The sequence below is a fragment of the Crinia signifera genome, chromosome 1, assembly GCF_055691185.1.
Source record: "Crinia signifera chromosome 1, ASM5569118v1, whole genome shotgun sequence".
NCBI lineage: Eukaryota > Metazoa > Chordata > Amphibia > Anura > Myobatrachidae > Crinia > Crinia signifera.
Window position 1 is genome coordinate 338,524,833 of NC_139217.1, and position 20,498 is coordinate 338,545,330.

The 20,498-nt window shown below is 43.4% G+C and overlaps 1 long non-coding RNA gene across 1 annotated transcript in view; it reads right to left on the reverse strand.

Annotated features, from left to right (window-relative positions):
- Window positions 1–20,498, reverse strand: part of LOC146029933 (uncharacterized) — a 116,226-nt gene that overhangs the window by 91,209 nt on the left and 4,519 nt on the right. The window lies entirely within an intron of this gene.

Below are 20,498 nucleotides of genomic sequence, written 5' to 3' on the forward strand. Positions count from 1 at the left end.
TGTTAAAACGGTGCAATTTATGGAGCATAAACTGTAGTATCTGCCTATCCCTACACATATCTGTTGTGACTTTTATTACAGAACTGTGTTAAGGTCTGGTTCTAGGTGCAAACGTTTCGGTAAAGGTAATATTACATGTTCCTCATCTTTTAGTCCCCAGGATAAAGAACGCCCCATTAATGAGATAATTAATTCACTAGTTTAATGGACTGGCAGTTACCTTCTTCCCTCCCTCTCACTCTGCATATATTTCTTCCAATACAGGACTCTCCTTTGAAGACAGGAGAACCCACACCTTTCACAAGGGAGAAAGCACGTGCTTCACAGATCCAGGAGACAGAGATTTTTATTGAACTTGGGACCTAACCTTTTAGATAGGGTGACTCTTATACTTTGTAGAACTCTACAATCTACATATACAAGTATAGTATAAACTGTACATGATGAAGACAGGATACAAATACATTACATATAGATATAATAACAACATGGTATTGACATGTTATATGCTCTAAATGTAAAAAATAACCCTTATCCCACTTTCCAGATATACTCTATCTATCTGTTTCTATTTATCTATCTTTAACCCTTTCAGGTCCAACGCCTAGTCAGGCTCAACAGCCCTAGCGCTGTTAGCAGTTCCAATGGTGAGCCACTTTAAAATCAGAACATTAACATCGCTTAACATTCATGTAGACCATTTTGCAATCAAATAAATAAAAACATTACAATTAAGTTAAACATTTAAACCAGACTTTTTGAATTGCAGAAAATTTGGACTGCAAAGGGTTAAGCTTATGTTACCTTCAGAGACTCGCCATAGGTAACCCTAGATCAGTGGCTGACCACCTACTGTATATATAGCCCATTACATTGATGGTGTTATCAGATTTCAGCGAGTAGCAAGTAAAATTTCTTGGGCTATTAATTTCTGATGGCAGTGGCAGTTTTTTAGAGACAGTGCATACAGAGATAATACAAGGCATATATAGACAGTCCCATTACCCAATAACAAACAAACAAACAAACAAAAATAATCTTCACAAATGTCACATGCTTTAAGTCTGTGATTTTTCATCTTTACCAAACATTTTAAATAATCCTGATTATTTTCCATGTAATCATTATAAAATGCAATGAGTTAGTGAAATATTTATTAATATTTTAGTCATTTAAGTTTAGCATGAAGAATACCAATAAATAAATAAATAAATAAATAAATAGGATTTGTACCATGTACCTTATAGAAAAGTGTACTTGTCCAATAATTAGAAATGCTATTTATGGAGTGATAGGGAAGCAGAATGTGTGTATACAAATGTACTGTTTCATTTGCACACCGCACACACACACACACACACACACACACACACACACACACACACACACACACGTTTATAAATCCACTCACTCTCTCTCCTCACTCTCACTGTTTTCATCTGTCTATGTGCTTCACCAGTGCAATATTTTCCGCATGGCTGGAATCAGAGAGGAGAAGGTAATGAATCCTGCCAGCAATTTAAATGTACAATTTGTAACGCAAGCCATGAGGAAGAGGAGGGGGTTGAGAGAAGGATCTTGCTGTGTTTGTTTAATGTTAAAATACAACTATCAGAGTATCTGTGGGCTGAAGAAGAGGAAATGTTAACCAACATATTACCAAACCTGTTTGCAAATATAATTCATTGGATGTATACAAACGATTAGCTCAGATTGCCTGGCATGGGTATCTTAACCCAAAAAGTATACATAAAAATAAATAAAATAAAAATAAATCTTAAATACAATATACAAAAACATTAGCAGGAACATGACCCCTACTGTGATATAAATGGTTATGTACACGATAGTAGGCATGTGCATCATTCTCCAACAACCTCTGCAAAATTTGGTCAAGAAATGTTACAATATGTCCCGTTGTGACAAATCAGAATTAGATTTTGATTAGAGTCAGCATGGATTAAATCAGAATAAACAATGATTTAAGCGATGAATGTATGAATCCATCCATCCACCAAACTGGAAGGGGAGGCAAGAGTAATCAACCTATTGCTTCATTGAACAAACCTTTGAAATCTAGTTTATACATGTAGCCTTTATGAGCGAGGATCCGCATCTTAACATATGTTGGCAGCTTTATGCTCATACTGTAGGACGGTGGCTCTCAACTCCAGTCCTTAAGTACCACCAACGGGTCATGTTTGCTGGATCTTTTTTATTCATGCACAGGTGATTTAATCTATTTAATGGGACATCAATTATCTCACCTGCTCCCAGGGCCGGTGTAAGGCTTCTCAGCACCCTAGGCAAAACTTCAACCTACTGCCCCCCCCCCCCCCATACTGCCACCAATAACCATTTTCCAACCCCATAAAGCATACTTGCCTAACATTCTGGAATGGCAGGGAGCCTGCCAAAATTGAGTGGTACTCCCAGCCCCTCAGGTAGGTGGGCAAGACCCCTGCTTTCTCTGGAGGCCCCCAGCACCCTTGACTTTGCCACCCACAACAGAGTACAGGAAGAGAGGGCAGGAAAATAGGGAAGTACCCGTTCAATAGAAAGTATGGAGGTGAGGTCATAGAGGTTCCACAGCAACCAACTGCATTAAGTATAACAAGTATCCTCACAGACATCCCTGATTTTTTGATAGGCAGACTTGGTGGCGCCCCCCTAGATCCCGGCGCCCTAGGCAGCTGCCTAAAGCTGCCTAGTGGTAGAGCCGGCCCTGCCTGCTCCCACAGACAGACATAAAACCTGACCTGTTAAGAAAACTTGACGGTTGAGAGTAAGGATGCCAATCCCGGGATGCTTAATAAGGAAGAAATTCTGCTACTTTTCTTTCTTTTTCCTTTTCCTTTGCTAACTTTGCACGGTGATTGGCAGAAAGTAGTCATCTGGGGTTGGTAACATGGCGTTGGTGTGGAGCTGCAGTGCATTACTGGGGGGGGGGGAGGCAGCGCTTGCAGCTGACGCTACCTCCTCCCTATAGTGTAAACGGGACCCGGGTTACTCGACCCAGGTTACCTATTTACATTACCTAGAAACCCGCATCCAACCCAGGTAAAGCCCTTCCATAGGACATTGTTCCATACTGAAATGATTGCAGTCTGACAGGGCAAATTAGTGAAATGTGGATATTCAGTCAGGAACCTGAACTATTGGATTAGTCCAATGACAGCCCACCATACATGTGACCAAAATGCTACCTGACCCCTTCATTTCGCAGATGCTACACAGTATGAATTGCACCCTCCTCCAAACAACTTAAATATTTTGGTATGTGAACATTGGGCCTGAACCATTACAGTCCCAGGAGTGCACAAATCACTATTTGCCAATTTTAGCACTTCTAAATGGGAGCCACAGCATGCTTGTGTGTCAGCTCAAATGGTAGCGGCAGCATGTGACCGCAGTCTGGGTTGGGGGAGTGATGCATTGTGGGTGGGCGTGGTCAAGACAACATAGTTGGATCTGGAAGATTTTCAGGGCAGTTTGCAGTGGTTACTTCATGTCACAATAAAGACACTGCAACAGAGAATATTGTGACTGTGCAGTTGCCTCACAGGGGGCTACCATTAAAATGTGTTTGCGATGCGATTGTAATTTAATTGCAACTGCATCACAGGGAGGGCCTTGCTCTGTGCTGGGCGGCCCCAACATGTTACAGACAGAAGTCGTAGATTTTCTTCTTAAGCAATACTGTGATGGAAGCTGAATTAGACCTATTGTCAATTATTTACTACTGATCGCATCCACGATAAGTAGCACATTTTTTTTTATGACTGGAAAACTGTGCATGTGCAGGACCCATTCCGAGCATGTGCATAAGGGATCCTATTATCAGTTTGCGGGGAGGAATGGGGGCGGAGGTGGCTGGCGTTGCCAGAAACGGGTGCGTGTCACACCCACTTTCCAGGAGTGTGGAAGCCAAGGACTGCCAGACAGTTTTTTAGCCTTTCAAGCCACTTTGTGATGGACAGCCCAAGTAAACTGAGTTCAATGGTCATGGTGTTGATCCCACACTGCGACTCCGGTTGCAGCAGTGGCGTAGCTACGTTTTGGGCGCCCCCCCCCCGCCGTTAGGGCCCCCCCCGTCGCCGCCCCGCCGAGCACCCCTACCCCGCCGACCCGCCGAGCACCCCTACCCCACCGCCCCGCCGCCCATGCAAACCCCCCCTCAATCCCCCACAGCCTTACCTATCGCGCTGGTCCCGGCGGCTTCGTTCTTCTGCTGAGGACCACCAGAAAATGGCCGCCCCCATACAGCAGACAGTTTCAGAGAACTGTGTGCTATATGGGGGCGGCCATTTTGTGGTGGTCCTCAGCAGAAGAACGGAGCCGCCGGGACCAGCGCGATGGGTAAGTCTGCGGGGGATTGAGGGGGGTTTAACTATAGCACCGCATCCCCCGGCGCCCCCACATGCACAGCGCCACCCCGCGGTGGCGGGGGCTGCGGTGCTATAGTTACGACCCTGGGTTGCAGTTCTGCAATCATAAATGCAGCAAGGAGGTGTTTTTTTCACATTTGCAGTGTTATGTATCGCAAACAGCTTTGCACATGCGATCCATACTGAATGAGGACTATTATTCTGTGACTGCCAGCTGAAAATCCAACCTTGATGCTCTGTGTTTACATCACTAATTGGGATCTTCTAACAAATCTTTCTGAACTGCCTAGCAAATATGATCAGCTATTTTCCCTCTCTTTCCCACCATAGTAATTTTAGTTTAGCCATACCTTTAATAGGATCATGTTTCATCTACCAACTGGGTGACATTATAATTAGAATGGCTGTAAAGAGGAAAAAAAAATATATATATATATATATATATATATATATATATATATATATATATTTGCAAATAAAATACATAATGGCACACTGAATAACATTGGTCCCACACATACCATTTATGTGCAACTGCCTAAAGAGCAAAACAAACTGGACATGCGTAAATGAACACAGAGCCTGCAAATCAATTCTAGATTGAACTGTAACAAAAAAAAGATAGGAAATGATGGCAGAGGAGCAGTGACTTGTGCAAACACTGAACAAGATCTCTGTAGAAGTAGCAGTAATCAGCCAAATGGTATGGATCATTGGGGTAGATGTATTACCAGCGTTAAGTGCATATGCTGCACTTAATGCTGGTTAACTGGGGATAAAGTTCTTAAAATGTATTATCAACACACCTAACGTGCTAAGGACAGCCCACCGATTAAAGTTTAGCGCAGCTGTCCCCTTCAATCCCCCCAGCAATTAGCGGTGTGGGCAATGTATGAAAAGCCTCTTAGGCATACATGGGCCATAAAACCCACACCCAGCTACTTCACCAGACCTCTTCCCACTGCAGGGACAACGCTACCCCTACTGCTGGCTCCGGGCTGTGCTAGAGACCTCGCGATAATAGCGAGAGATCGTGCGCATGCCCAGTTAGCCGGCCCGGCAGGCAGAGACAGTGCGTCAGTCTACACTGATGCGCTGTCTCCAAGAGGGGACATCGCCGGAGGGGGAAGTTTGCTCTCCCCCACTTCAGCAGACAAGATGTTAATGACGCAAAGCAGGAAGTATTATAGCAGCACGATAAGCGCCGCTATAAAACATCTGCCCCATTGAGTCAACCCTAATTAGGTCAATAGTCAATAGATCAACCCCATATGGTCAACATGACACGGGTTGACTGGGCCATAATTTCAACAGGGTCATTAGGTTGACATTGAAAAGGTAGACAGAGGAAAAGGCCGACAGGTACAAAAGTTCGAAACATGAAAAACAGACATAAGAAGCATTCCTGCATGAGGATAGGCCATGACAAAACTGATCCCAGAGAAGCCCATGCTATGATGAGCCTTCCCACATGATATAATATGAAGTATATAGAGTATACATACATATATATATATATATATATATATATATATATATATGTAATAAACACAGAAAAGAAAAGCTGCAAGTGAAAGTAATAAAGATAGATAATTGACAAGTGCCACAAACAGCACCCCCTACCATGCACATTGGTACACTGCAAACTGCCTTGGTTTTAATATATCTTCAAACAATCTCAAATTAGGCTAGTCGTTATTTCTATATCTGACTCTTCAGATGTTTAATGCTATGTTGGTTGCAGTCATGTGATTTCAAATATGGTAATAAGTGTACACATTTTGCATGCAGTCATCTTGTCTCCATTCATACAATGTGAATCGAGAGGTTTGATGATAATATTTTGAAATATTGTTCCAATACTAGAACCTGAACAAATCTATTTCCACAGGACTTCCTGAAGCATAGTTTATATGTAAAGAGGTTCAGCAGTCTAGTACAGAGTTAGGCAAGTAACTGTAATGATTCACAACTTAATGGACCCGCATCAGTCAGCCTTTCGTGCCCAACACTCCACAGAGACAGCACTGACTAAAGTTGTGAATGATCTGCTAAGTCTAAAGGCCACTATTCACTACTAATTTTTCTAGATCTCTCTGCTGCTTTTGACACTGTTGACCACAGAGCCGGCCCTAAGCAATTTGATGCCCTAGGCAAGATTATTTTTGGTGCCCCCTAGCAGAGAATACAAAAATGCCTGAGCTACATAATGACTAAAAACAACTGGTGTTTAAAGAAGAGTCTGGACCTCCAAAAAACAAAGAGACCCACCAATGAGATATCGCAGATTGCTGTGTAACACCCCCCCCCCCCCCCCACTGCATGTATTCCCCATTCTTGTTTTTAAAGCTCTTGCTGTACATCCAATGTATACCAAGCCATACAGCATTTGCATTAATCAAGTACACATTTATAAAAAAAAATACAAAAAATCCCTTTGATACATAATATAAATCCATATACACACACTGACACATGACACATGACACATATGTGTATTTGACTCCGCAAAGGGTCATGGGAGGAGGGGATGCTGCTGCTGGTCATGCGCAGAAGCCCTTCATCCTCAGTAACAGCGGCCATACTTGTTGAGGAATCCGAGGGTCTCTCTGCAGCGCTGTCTGATGTGAGCCTCACAAGCCACCAATGTTGAAGAGGAGCTAGCCCTAGGCATGCAATGGATGCCCCAAGGCATTACAAATGCCCTAGGCAATTACCTAATTTGTCTATGCCTAGGGCTCTGGTTGACCACACACTTCTCATACAAACACTACAATCCATAGGTCTTAAAGACAAAGCCCTCTCTTGGTTCTCATCCTACCTATCTAACCGCTTCTTTAGTGTTCGTTTCTCTGATTCTACCTCCTCTTCGCTACCTCTTTCAGTTGGAGTACCTCAGGGTTCAGTCTTAGGTCCTCTGCTTTTCTCAATCTATACCTCATCTCTTGGCAAACTAATCAGCTCCTTAGTATTTTACTATCCTCCCCGGACCTGCCCCCATCTGTATTGAGCCGTGTCTCTGAATGCCTTTCTGCTGTTTCATCCTGGATGTCATCTCGCCACCTCAAATTTAATATCTCAAAAACAGAATTAATTATATTTCCGCCAATAAACAGTAGTTACCAACCTGATATCTCTATTGCTGTTGAGAAGATGACAATCACTCCTACCTCTCAAGCTCGCTGCCTAGGTGTTATCCTTGACTCAGAACTTTCCTTTGTACCCCACATTCAATCAGTCTCAAAATCATGCCACATGCACCTAAAAAACATATTTAAAATTCACCCTTACTTTACACAAGACACTGCAAAAACTCTAATCCATGCTCTCATCATCTCACGCATTGATTATTGCAATAGTCTCCTTATTGGCCTTCCCCAATACAGACTCTCACCACTACATTATTACTTACACACAAAGCCATAGCAAACTACACCAACATACATATCTTTTCTTATCTCAAAATATCATCCAAAGGGACCTCTACGCTCCTCCCAAGATCTGCATCTCTCATCCACACTCATTACTCGCTCCCATTCCCGACTGCAGGACTTTCTTAGGGCTGCACCCACTATGTGGAATTCCCTCCCAAGCACAATAAGACTCTCCTCCAAACCTATAAGCGTTCCCTAAAAACTCATCTCTTCAGGGAAGCTTATCAAATTCCAGAACCAGTCACAGAACCTTGCATTCTGGTAGAACCGATGCAATAAAGAATACAGTATCTATCCTTATGTATCAATGCCTATTTCCCTATAGATTGTAAGCTTGCGAGCAGGGCCCTCCTACATTTTGACTGTCTGTAAATACCCTGTTTGTTGTATCACTGTCTCCTTTGTAAAGTGCAGCGGAATATGCTGCGCTATATGAGAACCTGTTAATAAATAAATAATAACTATAATGTTTTGGTAAATCACCTAAAGGGGGGGGGGCATTCAATTAGGGGTTAATTTCCGGGGGGGCATTCACTTAGGGGTCAAGTTAGGTGTCAAAACCTGTCAGGGTCGAAATACACGTGGGTAGGAGGATTAGTTCACGTGTCTTAGTTGAAGCTACAGGCATTTTTTTCCACTAGCCGGGAAAAAATTACTAGTTCAATATCCCCCCCCCCCCAGTGGTGAAGCACATCCAAACTACATTTTATTTATTTTTTTATTCTGTTTATATTTATATTTTCAATTATTACCTAGAGGCACTAAAAATTAGATTAAATTAGACTGCTATTTCTTAAAGCAGGATTTTTCTTATTCAAATAGTTGCAATTAAGACTTTCAAAGACATTCAAAGTATAAGTAAAATTTTCTTTAAAATACTGTGGACCGCACAGCTGTTCTGATGACTATGAGTCCAGTAATGGCATTGGGCTGATTGTTGTCAGAGCAGAGTTTATTACAGATGGAGCTAGCCTCAATGCACCCGCCAGTGGGACACATATTACTAAGCTCCATTTTTAAATGATGCCAGAGCTACTTGACCTTCATGATCACTTGACAACAGTGCTTCTTGCATCTTCTTCTGAAAACTAATATAAAGATCGAAGCTGAGATTTCTCCAAGCCAAAAATGGCTATTTTCCATGGAATTCAAGTGTTTTGCACCCCAACGGTCACTACATGGTGCCCGAGGGAGAAATTCAAGTGTTGCTCCGTTTGGCCGTGATTAGCCGCCAGTACTCTGTTGTGTTATTTAACTAGTTTTATATATTCTTTAAATTAATCCCATTTGCAATTATTTCACTTTTACATTTATGTTTAAATCCAGTATTATCTGTTTAGTTTTTTTTTTTTAAATTCATTTAAAGTAAACCATAAAAAGCACAAATTTGCTGCAACCCAATCATCTGTGTTACAACTAGTATAAGATAATAAGCAGTGCAAATTGCCAACACTGTGCATGTTCTATGGTCACTTACTGTGCGTGTTCTATGGTCACTTACTGTGCGTGTTCTATGGTCACTTACTGTGCGTGTTCTATGGTCACTCACTGTGCGTGTTCTATGGTCACTCACTGTGCGTGTTCTATGGTCACTCACTGTGCAAGGACAATGCCCAATCACATGAATGTCAAGCATAATACCACTTTTTGCTAAATGGCTATAACCACGTGGTAATTTGATGTTCGCATATAGGGCCTAATTCAGACTTGATCGCAGGGAAAATTTGTTCTCAAAATGGGCAAAACCATGTGCACTGTACGTGGGGCAAATGTAATATGGGTGTGACTCCAACCCATATGCAGGGCTGCAATTCACAGCCTTGCTGATTATTGAAAGACTGCACATGCGCACGGTACGGTGTATGAAAGTGCGGGTCATCTGTGCAAATGGACCATGGGAAGGCTTGCTGTTGCTGGCTGCTCACAAGGTTATTGACAGGCACTGGGACTTTGGCGGCATAACGCCAGCGTTTTCCAGTAGTGTCCTGGAAAATAATGGCGTTCCCCAGCTGTTGGTAGGGAGGGCCGCTTACGTCATTAGCGGCTTCCTTCTCCCCACAGCCTTTGCAGCGCTGAATGAGTCTAGACTACGCTACGAGCAGGGGTAATATTATTTGATGGTAAGTGATTTTCCCCTGTGTGCACAGCTGTGGGCGCATTCACAGCCATGCACAGGGGAGGGGGGAGGGAGTTTGGGGGGGCAGTGTTTATCTGCTCATTACGATCCGAATATTCACAGCCCAGAGCAGGTCTGAATTAGACCCTATGTGCGGATTAGATTTTGTGTGGTGTGTTGAAACTGAAATCTCAATTGCAGTGTAAAAATAAAGTAACCTGCACAGAAAAAAATAACTCACCTAAACCTAACTCACTCGGCACATGTTACATTTGCCCCGCCTGCAGTGGTGCCGAGAGGGGGGCGGGTACTTTGATAAGAGGTACCCAGATAAGATAGAGGGGCCCAGGGACCGGTACCCCCTCCCCCATTGCAAAGTGCTATGCAGTGGGAGAGAGATTTCAGTGCTGTGTGCTGAGCTGGGGAGAGAGGCAGCTGCGATCCCATCTGCGTCCTGCACCCCTCAGCCCACCGGCACGGGCTAAGGTTTTTTTTCTTACAGGGGTGTGACCACGTCTCTCCCATTGGCCATGCCTCCTTATTTTACTGGGGCCTGGCACAGCTGTCAGCGCCCCTGCCCACCTGCAGTGCACATGGTTTTGCCCATTTTGAGAACAAATTTGTCCTACGATCAGGTCTGAATTAGGCCCATAGGCTTAATTTAGTGAGAATGCGTAGTCGGATTTGGAGGTTATGCCAAGCTGGGAATACACAGATATCCATCTGATTCCATATAGATCATTTGCACCATGTATAGAACGTGTGCAAATGTGGCTATCACTAGTGATGACTAAACTGAGCGAGGGCTGAAGGCTACTGGGCTAGATCCACAGATCCATGATTCATAATCTAGCATATATCTGCTAGTTCTACAGTAGGTCCATATTCTACATTAACGACGAAGCCAACTTGTCGTCTAACCCATATTTTGAAGTCATTAATTAACATTCAATTAAGAGGAGGACTGTTAGTTCAACACATAAGTATTTGTGTCCTCACTAAGGCCCTTATTCAGATCTGATCATAATACAAATTTGTTTGGAAAATGGGCAAAACCATGTGCACTGCAGGTTGGGCAGATGTAACATGTGCAGAGATAGTTAAATTTTGGTGATGTGTGTTGAAACTGAAATCTTAATTGCAGTGTAAAAATAATGCAGCCAGTATTTACCCTGCACGGAAACAAAATAACTCACACAAATCTAACTTTCTCTATACATGTTACTTCTGCCCCACCTGCAGTGCACATGGTTTTGCCCATTTTCCAAACAAACAATTTGTACTGCGATCAGATCTGAATTAGGGCCTATGTGAAAGAGGTGTACACTTAAAATTAAAAGGTTCATAAGGTGTATGTAGATTATGGCAGCAGAGAAGGACAAATCATATTACAGGATGTAAAACATTTCTAGGACAGAATAGGATATAAGTGTCTACGTATTACAGTTTGTCCTCTAATATCATTTCACTAAAGAACATGATGTCGGCATTTCACAGATAGATTGTTCTAGGGGCTGCTAGTGTTTTATTTGTTCTCATAAAATCAAAGTACATTTTCATACCAGATTCTGAGATTTAAGGCAACTATGACCAACATGTTTAATTACAAATCTATTCATTAAGGTTCAACTATTAAGAACAGTATTACATCTTGGGGTAGATATATGATTAGGTGTTATGGGGGAGAAGTTGTAGCAATGCAAACATCATAGGGCTAATTCAGCATGGATCACTAATTAGAGAATTAGCAAATCCATCCATTATTGAACAACTGGGCGTCTGTACCGTATTCATCGTGCATATGGGAGGGGAAATAGCAACTGGAAATGCCTATAGATCATAAAGGCAATGTGCTTGACTGACAGGAAGACAGCGTTTAGGGAGTGGAGACCTGACATTTTCTGAGTGTGGTGGAAAAATGACATGCCCAGGAATTTTTGAGGAGGGCCTGTGACATCAGAGATGACCACTTCCATCCTGTCTCAGTCACAGAGTAGTGGAAGCATCAGACCTACTCACAATTGCACAGACAGCAAAAACTATTCCGTGATTTGGGAATTGCGTATTGATTTATGAAGGGATGGCGATAAGCGATCCATTTACAATTCTCTCGCAAATTAGCAAGAGGTGTTTTCTCTTTCTGAGCCAGATGTATCGGGATGCAGTTAAAATCCCGGCGGTCGGGATCCCGGCGTTCAGAATCCCGACGCCGGAATCCCGATTGCCGAAATGCCGACACATTCTCCCTCCTGGGGTGTCCGCGACACCCCTGGAGGGAGAATAAATTAGTGTGCCGAGCGTAGCGAGGCACCGGGCCCGCTGCGTGGCGAGCGCAGCGAGCCCGCAAGGGGGGGGCGATCCACGTCCCCCCCTTGTCGGCATTTCGGCTGTCGGGATTCCGGCGTCGGGATTCTGAACGCCGGGATCCCGACCGCCGGGATTCAGTACTGAATCCGATGTATCAAGCTTCAAAAGTAAAAAAAATATAGAGTGATAAACAACCTGCCAATCAGCTCATATCTGTCATTTTTCATACCCGGCCTGTAACATGACAGGTAGGAGCTGATTGGCTGTCTGTCTATAACTCCATTTTATCACTTTTTGAAGCTTGATACATTTGGGCTGTGGCTTTCTCTTCATAGTCCACTGCAAATTCTCATATTAGCGATCCTTGCTGAATTAGCCCCTATGTACAGCGATACTGCATCTTTCTTTTGTAAGACAGCAACGGTTACTGGCAAATGCCAGGGGCGTTAGGCACCAAATGCACACTGAATTTTTTTTTTTTTATGAAACTATTAAAGATTTTCTTTTATTAAACATATTTTTACAATAATCCCTGTATGTGACTATATTTAGATGTAGAAATGCATCAATTGTTCCTAATATGTATTCCTCTCCATAATAGGATAAAGCATACTTTACTAATGCACTGCCTTTAAAAGAGCAAGTGTATTTACACATACATTGCATTTCCCAGCAGCCAAATAACACATTTTATATCATGCATGTTTCACAAAACAAACATCCTCTGCAGGTCCTAAAGGAATGCATTAATGCGTTCTCACTGTAGCTATTTCTCATCTGCAACTTTACCAGATAGTGACAGATTGGGAATTAATTAGAAAGCTAATGGCATGAGAGAGTTCTATGATATACAGACGATTTCAATAAATATTTTTAGAGATAATCCTACCAAGGCCATCTCTGCTCTTTTGATGATGACTATTACCACTTCAGAAACAAGGATGGATGAGATATTAATCCAAATCTAGTACAGTGTAACAAAGCATTATTGGGCCTTTTTATTATTGAACAAAAATAACTTGCATCAATACCCCTTTTCCACCATAATGCCAGGACCCACATGAGTCTTTAAAACCCCATTTGCACTACAAGCTGGACCAAGGTTATTGCCAGGCAGGGCAGGTGACAGGGGGGGTCAAAGGGGACACGCGTACCGGGCCCGACCAGTTGAGGGGCCCCAAGGCTTTGAAGAACTCAGGGGCTGTAAGCATGGCTGACCTGTCTGGCTACCCGTTCTAATGAGTTTAGTGACATCATGCACAGCACCAAACCACACGACACACAATGCTGTGCCCTCCAATCTGCCCTTCTCTATTATATTGCATAGTAAATATTAATTATCTGTTTATTTCTAGTAATAAAAAAAAAATACTTTCAATATGCAATGTAATAAAAATTTGCATGCGGTGTTGCTCAGCCGCATGCCCCCTGCTGGCTGGAGCAGGTGAGCGGCGTGTGGCTCGGCCGTATACGCCCTCCCCCCCCCCCCCCGAGCAGGTCAGCAGCCCCCCCACACACACACAAACCCCTCCGGAGCAAGTGAGCAGCACCCACAAAAATCCCCCCCTTTTGCCTGGGGCACACAAATTCCTTGCACCCACCCTGGGTATCTTGCATTTATGTTGTATAAACACATCAAACATGTGAAATACACACAAATATATTTTATTTGTGCATGAAACAAGGTTTTAAAACATGAAACAAAGTTTGTGTACAATCTCAGATACTGAATTTGAATGTCAAGCAATCGTGTCGTTGCACACAGAGCCGGATTAACAATGGGCCTGATGGAGCTTTCGTCCCAGGCCCACTCTCCAAATAGGCCCATTTTGTAGCTGAGGGTCAGGGCTTTCCAACGAGACCAGACCCGTGTCCCTAGCCCCCCGGGAACCGGAGATACCGCCAGGCAAACCTGGAACGTTTTCCCCATAGGATAACATGGGACCCGCTAATTCCGACCTCCATCGGCTGCCAGTTCCCCCTACAGCATCACAGAAACTCGAGGTTGATCTCAGTCGAACCCAAATCGCTGGGTCTTCAATCTGATACCTGGTCCATATGGGTTCATTGGTTCTAGAGATATTGCAGGTAAAACTTTTTTTTTTTTTCATTTCTGAAATGTAATTTCATGTCTGTTCATGTTGTTTGAGGACAGATTTCTCTGGAACCAAACGGCCCAGTTTCATGTGATCAAAATCATTCGAAGGCTACATGTAAATGGGTCAGTTGGTTCTGAAGATATAGCTGGTTGTTTAAAGGGGGATGGGTGGTTTTCTCTTCCCCTCACACCAAAAAATGCAGGGACTAGGCTGGTGTAAAAGGGGCCAGTCCGAGAATGTCCCTGCATGATCCTGGGACCATATTCCTTGCATTTTCTGGTATTAAAGGGGTATTATTTCAAATAGCCAGGACATGCAGTGCTCTGAATACAGCCGGGCAGCCCCCTGCTCTCTGCCCGGCTGTTAATGGCTGTCATTTCTGCCCGGCGGCGACTGTCCCCCAGTTACCGCGAGCATGTATTCCCCCATGGCAATGAGCATGGAACCCCTGGCAATGAGCATGGAACCCCTGACAATGAACATGGAACCCCTGGCAATGAACATGTAGGTAAGCAACACTTATGTAGCATCATTTTTAATAGGTATTATGGTGTTTGACATAATACGTAATGGAGATTATGGTGTAAGGCTTAACCTGTAATGGGCATTATGGTGTAAATTTTTAATGTGCGCCTTTGTAGTTTCACGCACATTTCAGCTGTGAAACTACAAGTCCCATCATGCATTGCCACAGTTTTGCAATTAGGGAATGCTAAAACTATGTCAAGGCTTGCTGGGACGTGTAGTTTCACAACAGCTGGAGGGCCACTGTTTGGACATGCCTAGTATAGTGTGTATTTTGGCTCAATCCATGTGGCAAAATGTGAATTTTGCCTTAATCTGTGTGGCATAACGTGAATTTTGACTCAATCTATGTGCCATAGTGTGAATTTTTGCTCAATCGGTGTGAATTTTGTCTCATTCCATGTGGCATAATGTGTAAGAAGCAAGTACAGTATAAGGGGATACTATTGTGTTGCATGATTTCTATAAGGGGTATATGGTGTGGTAAACTTAGGTTACCACATAAAAGGTGCTGAAATATTGTCTACCAAGTTTTGGTTTTCAGTATTTTTTTATGACTGGAGTGCCGCCTCACCCCGCAAGTATCTTAGGACATCGGCGTCCTGCGGGTGCACCTTTGGAGTGCCCCCGCCAATATATCTCCCTGCATTTTTCTTATGCCAGCCCCCTGCCTTTTCCAGGCATATATAACTAGTTGAAAGTATTTACACAAATAGAGACACACCCATGAGCAGACCACCCAAACAGAACCCTGGTCACGCCACCCACATTATTAGGTGCTGGCCGCAACCCCTATTATTGCGCATAATAGGTCCTTGATCATTTTCAGCTCCAGGCCCATTTAGACCTTAATCTGGCTCTGGTTGCACATATTTAGTGCCAATTACATATCATGTCCCCATTAGTGCCAGTTACAGATGTACACGGAGCTGTACAATGAGTTGATCATGTCTTCAGATGGCTGACAGACCATATCTATGTTGACAGCCAATATGTGGATACCATCATTTCGACATAAATATGGTTGACATGGTCAAAAGATCGACACATGCAATAGGTGGACATAGCTATGTTCAACACAACCTCCTTGAAGAAGGCTCTATGAGCTGAAACGCATTGAGGAACACAGCCCAGGTATCATTATAGGACATCTACCCTGTGAAACACACTAATCCACTCCCATCACAGTGAAAGTCGAGGAGTCAGCGTAACCTGGCAGAAGCCACAAGCGGGAGCGAGACTGAGGACGCACCAATCATGAGGAGACGGTAAGTAGGAAGTAAGGTCTGGTAAGAGAGGCAGGTGGGATCCCAGGCAGTACAGTGGGATACGGCATACACGCCATTCATCTGGCAATGGCGAATTGTCTCCACCTCCTGTCAAAAACACCAAGAGCAGCTCCAGCACAACCGCGGCTGCGGCACACTGTGTGACTCACACGTGTGCAGCGCTCCATGGCACTGGATGCTCTGACATTGTGGCACCCCTAAGCTGCACCTTCCATCCCCTCTCCCGAAACCCGCATACTCACATTGACGTTCAAAAGGGGTACCCGAAAATTTTACCTGCAAAACACCTTCTGCTCTGCGGGACGCCGCAATCAGAAACTTGAACACTTAATCGGACATATACTTTATCTATCCCTACTGAAGGAGGATAAGTGGACTTTGATCAATTTAGGGTAACAAGGAGACCGCCCCCCAGAAATTTGGCAGGACGGGCAGTGAGCCCGGTGCGCAAATCTGGGACTCGTTCTCAGTACTGCGTACATACGCAGGCACTTGCTACTATATCACTCTATTTTGTTATTTATTTTTATTTTATTTTGGTATTTATGATTCTTTCTTTGTTTTGCATTGTCTTCCATGTTAATACCAAGTAAAATATTGTTATCAATTGTCTACTGTTTCATACAATCAGTTAATTAATCGCCACATAGGGACAGAGCTCAGCACAAAACCTCAATTATTGTATGTTCAACACATGAATAGGTTGATATGAGTTTTTTGGGATTTTTAAAAAATGTTCATACTTTTTCATAAACATGACTCCAGTTGGATATGGTAAAGTGTGCTGCTGAGTGCAGTAGTAGTGGAGTGATCCACTTGGCCGAAGCATAGTGAGCGAAGCGAGCCCTGCAAGGGATGCAGACAACTAATTGCGGGTTCATTTACTCATGTGCCGACATTGACACCAAAAATATGAAAACCTCATGTCGTCATGTTCATGTGTTGCTCTTTTGCTTGTGTCAACCTTTTTCCTTGTGCATGTCAACTTTTTGGGGTTGACCTAGACATTGTTGTCCTGCTATACCATACTTTTATAATATAAACAAATGGTGTGCAAAATAAAGACAGCCCTGATCTTATAATCTAAGATCCCTCCTACACGCTAAATAAACTACAGCTTCTAAAAATGGAAATAGGTGATGTTGCCCTTAGCAACCAATCAGATTGCGTCTTTCATTATCCCTATTGCATCCTAGAAAATTACACAATCTGATTGGCTGCTATGGGCAACATTACCTCTTTTCATTTTTGAAGCTTTACTAAATTTACAAGTTAAACACAAGGTGGCCATAATGAACTATATATGGGTAAACAGATCTATGCGATTGCACTGCACCTATCTTTATGCCTGGATTCATCATCCTTATGAGGAGGGGTTCCGAGGATGGAGGGGAAGAACAGGTACTAATAACCTGGGCCTGGGGGTTTGGGAGGTGCTTGGCCTGGGGTCAGGGGAGCTGTTAAGAGGGTCATTGTTCCCCTTTGTAGTGCTGCTTAGGGGGACTCCTGTGTAGTCAAGGAAACGTATTTTTGCTTTTTTTTTTTAAGGAGCGTGGTTTAAAGATTTGACCACGCCCCCTCCGTACCTGTGATTTATTGGACCTGATTATGTGTGCACTTCATCTATATCCATTGTGAAAGAGGACTACTTGTGAACAAACCATCTAAAGCCATGTACACATGGGCCCTTATTCTAAGTGATTTTCACTACATCATCAAAATCACTTAGAAGGTTTGCCTGAATCGCCCCATGTGTGCACAGCGGTCAATAGCCCCCACAGCGTCACTATCTCCCAGACGAATATACACTGCAGGCAACAATATTTTGACTACACACTGCAGTGTCTGTTCAGCTGTACACGGCGGCTTCTGTGTGGATAGCAGCCAGCTTATCTCCGGCCGCGACATCGCAATTTTGACTAAGCAATATCATTTACTCAAAATCGCCCAGCCTCCAACCCGTGTCATCACATGGTGTTCCCATGAAAATGCTGGGTGCTCTCATGGTAATTCCCTGATGACGCGGGTGCGGGGGGTGGGCATCTGATGTCAGCGGATGTCTGCTGCCCACCTGCTTCCCACATAGGGCACCCGCAGATCTGAGACACCGTAGAGGTGACTTAGATCTGGGAGTACTGGAGAAATAATTTCATGGTCAAATGATTTCTCCCCCGCGCCCAAGGCTGCGAATGGATGTTTATGCAAAAAATCTATTCAACGCAGTGCGGAGGTTCGTGGCGTGCGAGGGGGTGGGCGGCCATACGGGCAGCAGGTGGCATCTGGTGGACTCGCAGCCTTGTGAGTTAGCCAGAACAACCTCCATAGTCCAGAAGGCTCTGTGTGATAACCATTACCATAGCTTGATAGTAAATGTACTGCAGAAGACAACATGGACTAACAGTTACTGTGTGACGGACATCATCTGTAACCCATAATGATGTATCAGTTTCTGTGGTGTGTTAGGTTGCCATTGTAGCACTATATGCAATAGAACATACTGATTTTCTGATAGTCAAGAGATCCTACAAACTATTTAACAAACCCCAGCTTAGGCCCTAAGTGTCTCGGTTTAGTGGGATAAAATACAGGAAAGTACTCTTATTAGTACAATTCCCCCATGAGACCGCAACTGCCCACTTCCAGCCCTCCAAACCAGTTATTCCAGCATATAGGGAGATAACCTTTTTAACCATTTGACATGGTAATTGAGACCTGAGGCAATTGCTTTGCTCCTAATTCAACTCTATACCTTTTTGAATGCACTTTCATTCCATGCAGCATGTGAACTTATTACGATGGCAATGCCCATGTGCAGCTATCCCTTTCTGAGATCTGTGTATGCTATGATGACACGTAGGCAAAAGTGTAACACACTGCTTTGTAGCTTTATGGGCAAAGATGTTGGTTCTACTTTGGAAATAAAACTTATTGTCATCACATTAAGTGTTCATGATCCATAGTGTATTATTTATTTATTTCTTTATATACAGTTTCTTATATAGCGCAGCAGATTCCGTTGCACTTTACAATAGTAGACAGTGATAAAACAAACTGGGTAACAACAGACAGACTTGGAGGTAGGAGGGCCCTGCTGCAAGCTTACAATCTATGGGGATATAGGAGGGAAACACAAGGACAGGCACCAGTAATAGTACAGCAGTCCCACCAAGATACAAGTCCAGAAGGGAAGCTATATAATACATAAGTGCCTCAGAGGGTTATGCATGTAGAATTTAAATATGATAGGCTTGCCTGAAGAGGTAAGTTTTTAGGGAACACTTGAAAGTTTGGAGGCTAGTGGAGAGTCTTATTGTGCGTGGAAGGGCATTCCATAGGATGGGAGCAGCCCGATGAAAGTCCTGTAATAGTGAATGGGAGCTAGTGATCCGTACAGAAGAGAGACGCAAATCTTGTGCAGAGCGGAGTGGTCGAGATGGGAGATATTTTGTGATAAGTAAAGAGATATATGCTGGTGCAGTATGGTTAATAGCTTTATATGCGACTAGAAGTGTTTTATATTGAATACGGTGATATACAGGCAACCAATAGAGGAACTGGCAGAGCAGATCAGCAGACGATGAGCGTCTTGCAAGGAAGATCAGCCTAGCAGCAGTATTTAAAATGGATTTCAGTGGTGAGAGTCTGTTCTTGGGAAGACCAGTTAGGAGACTATTGCAATAATCAATGCAGGATATAATGAGTGCATGGATAAAAGATTTGGTAGTGTCTTTTGTGAAATACGGTCGTATTGTGGATATGTTTTTTAGATGCATGTAACATGATTTGGAGACAGATTGAATGTGGGGAAGAAAATACAGTTCAGAGTCGAGGATAACCCCTAAGCAACAAGCTTGTGGGGTAGGGTAGATTGTCGAGTTGTCAACAGCGATGGAGATATCAGGATGGTAACTGTTCTTAGTTGGCGGGCATATAAGTAATTCCATTTTGGAAATATTGAGTTTGAGTTGGCGAGAAGACAAATCCTAGATGAGATGGCAGAGAGACATTCAGAGTCTCAGCCCAAAACCACTGGTGACAACTCTGGGGTTGATAGATAGATTTGAGTATCATCCGCATATAAGGGATACTGAAATCCGAAAGAGCTGATTAATTTGCCAAGAGAGGAAGTATAGATTGAGAAAAGCAGAGGACCTAAGACTGAGCCTTGCGAAACTCCGACTGACAGAGGTAGTGAAGAGGAAGTAGAGTCAAAGAAGCAAACACTGAAAGAGCGATCAGATAGGTAAGATGTGAACCAGGAAAGGGCTGTTTCATTAAGACCTAGGGAGTGTAGTGTTTGTAAGAGAAGAGTGTGATCCACAGTGTCAAATGCAGCAGAA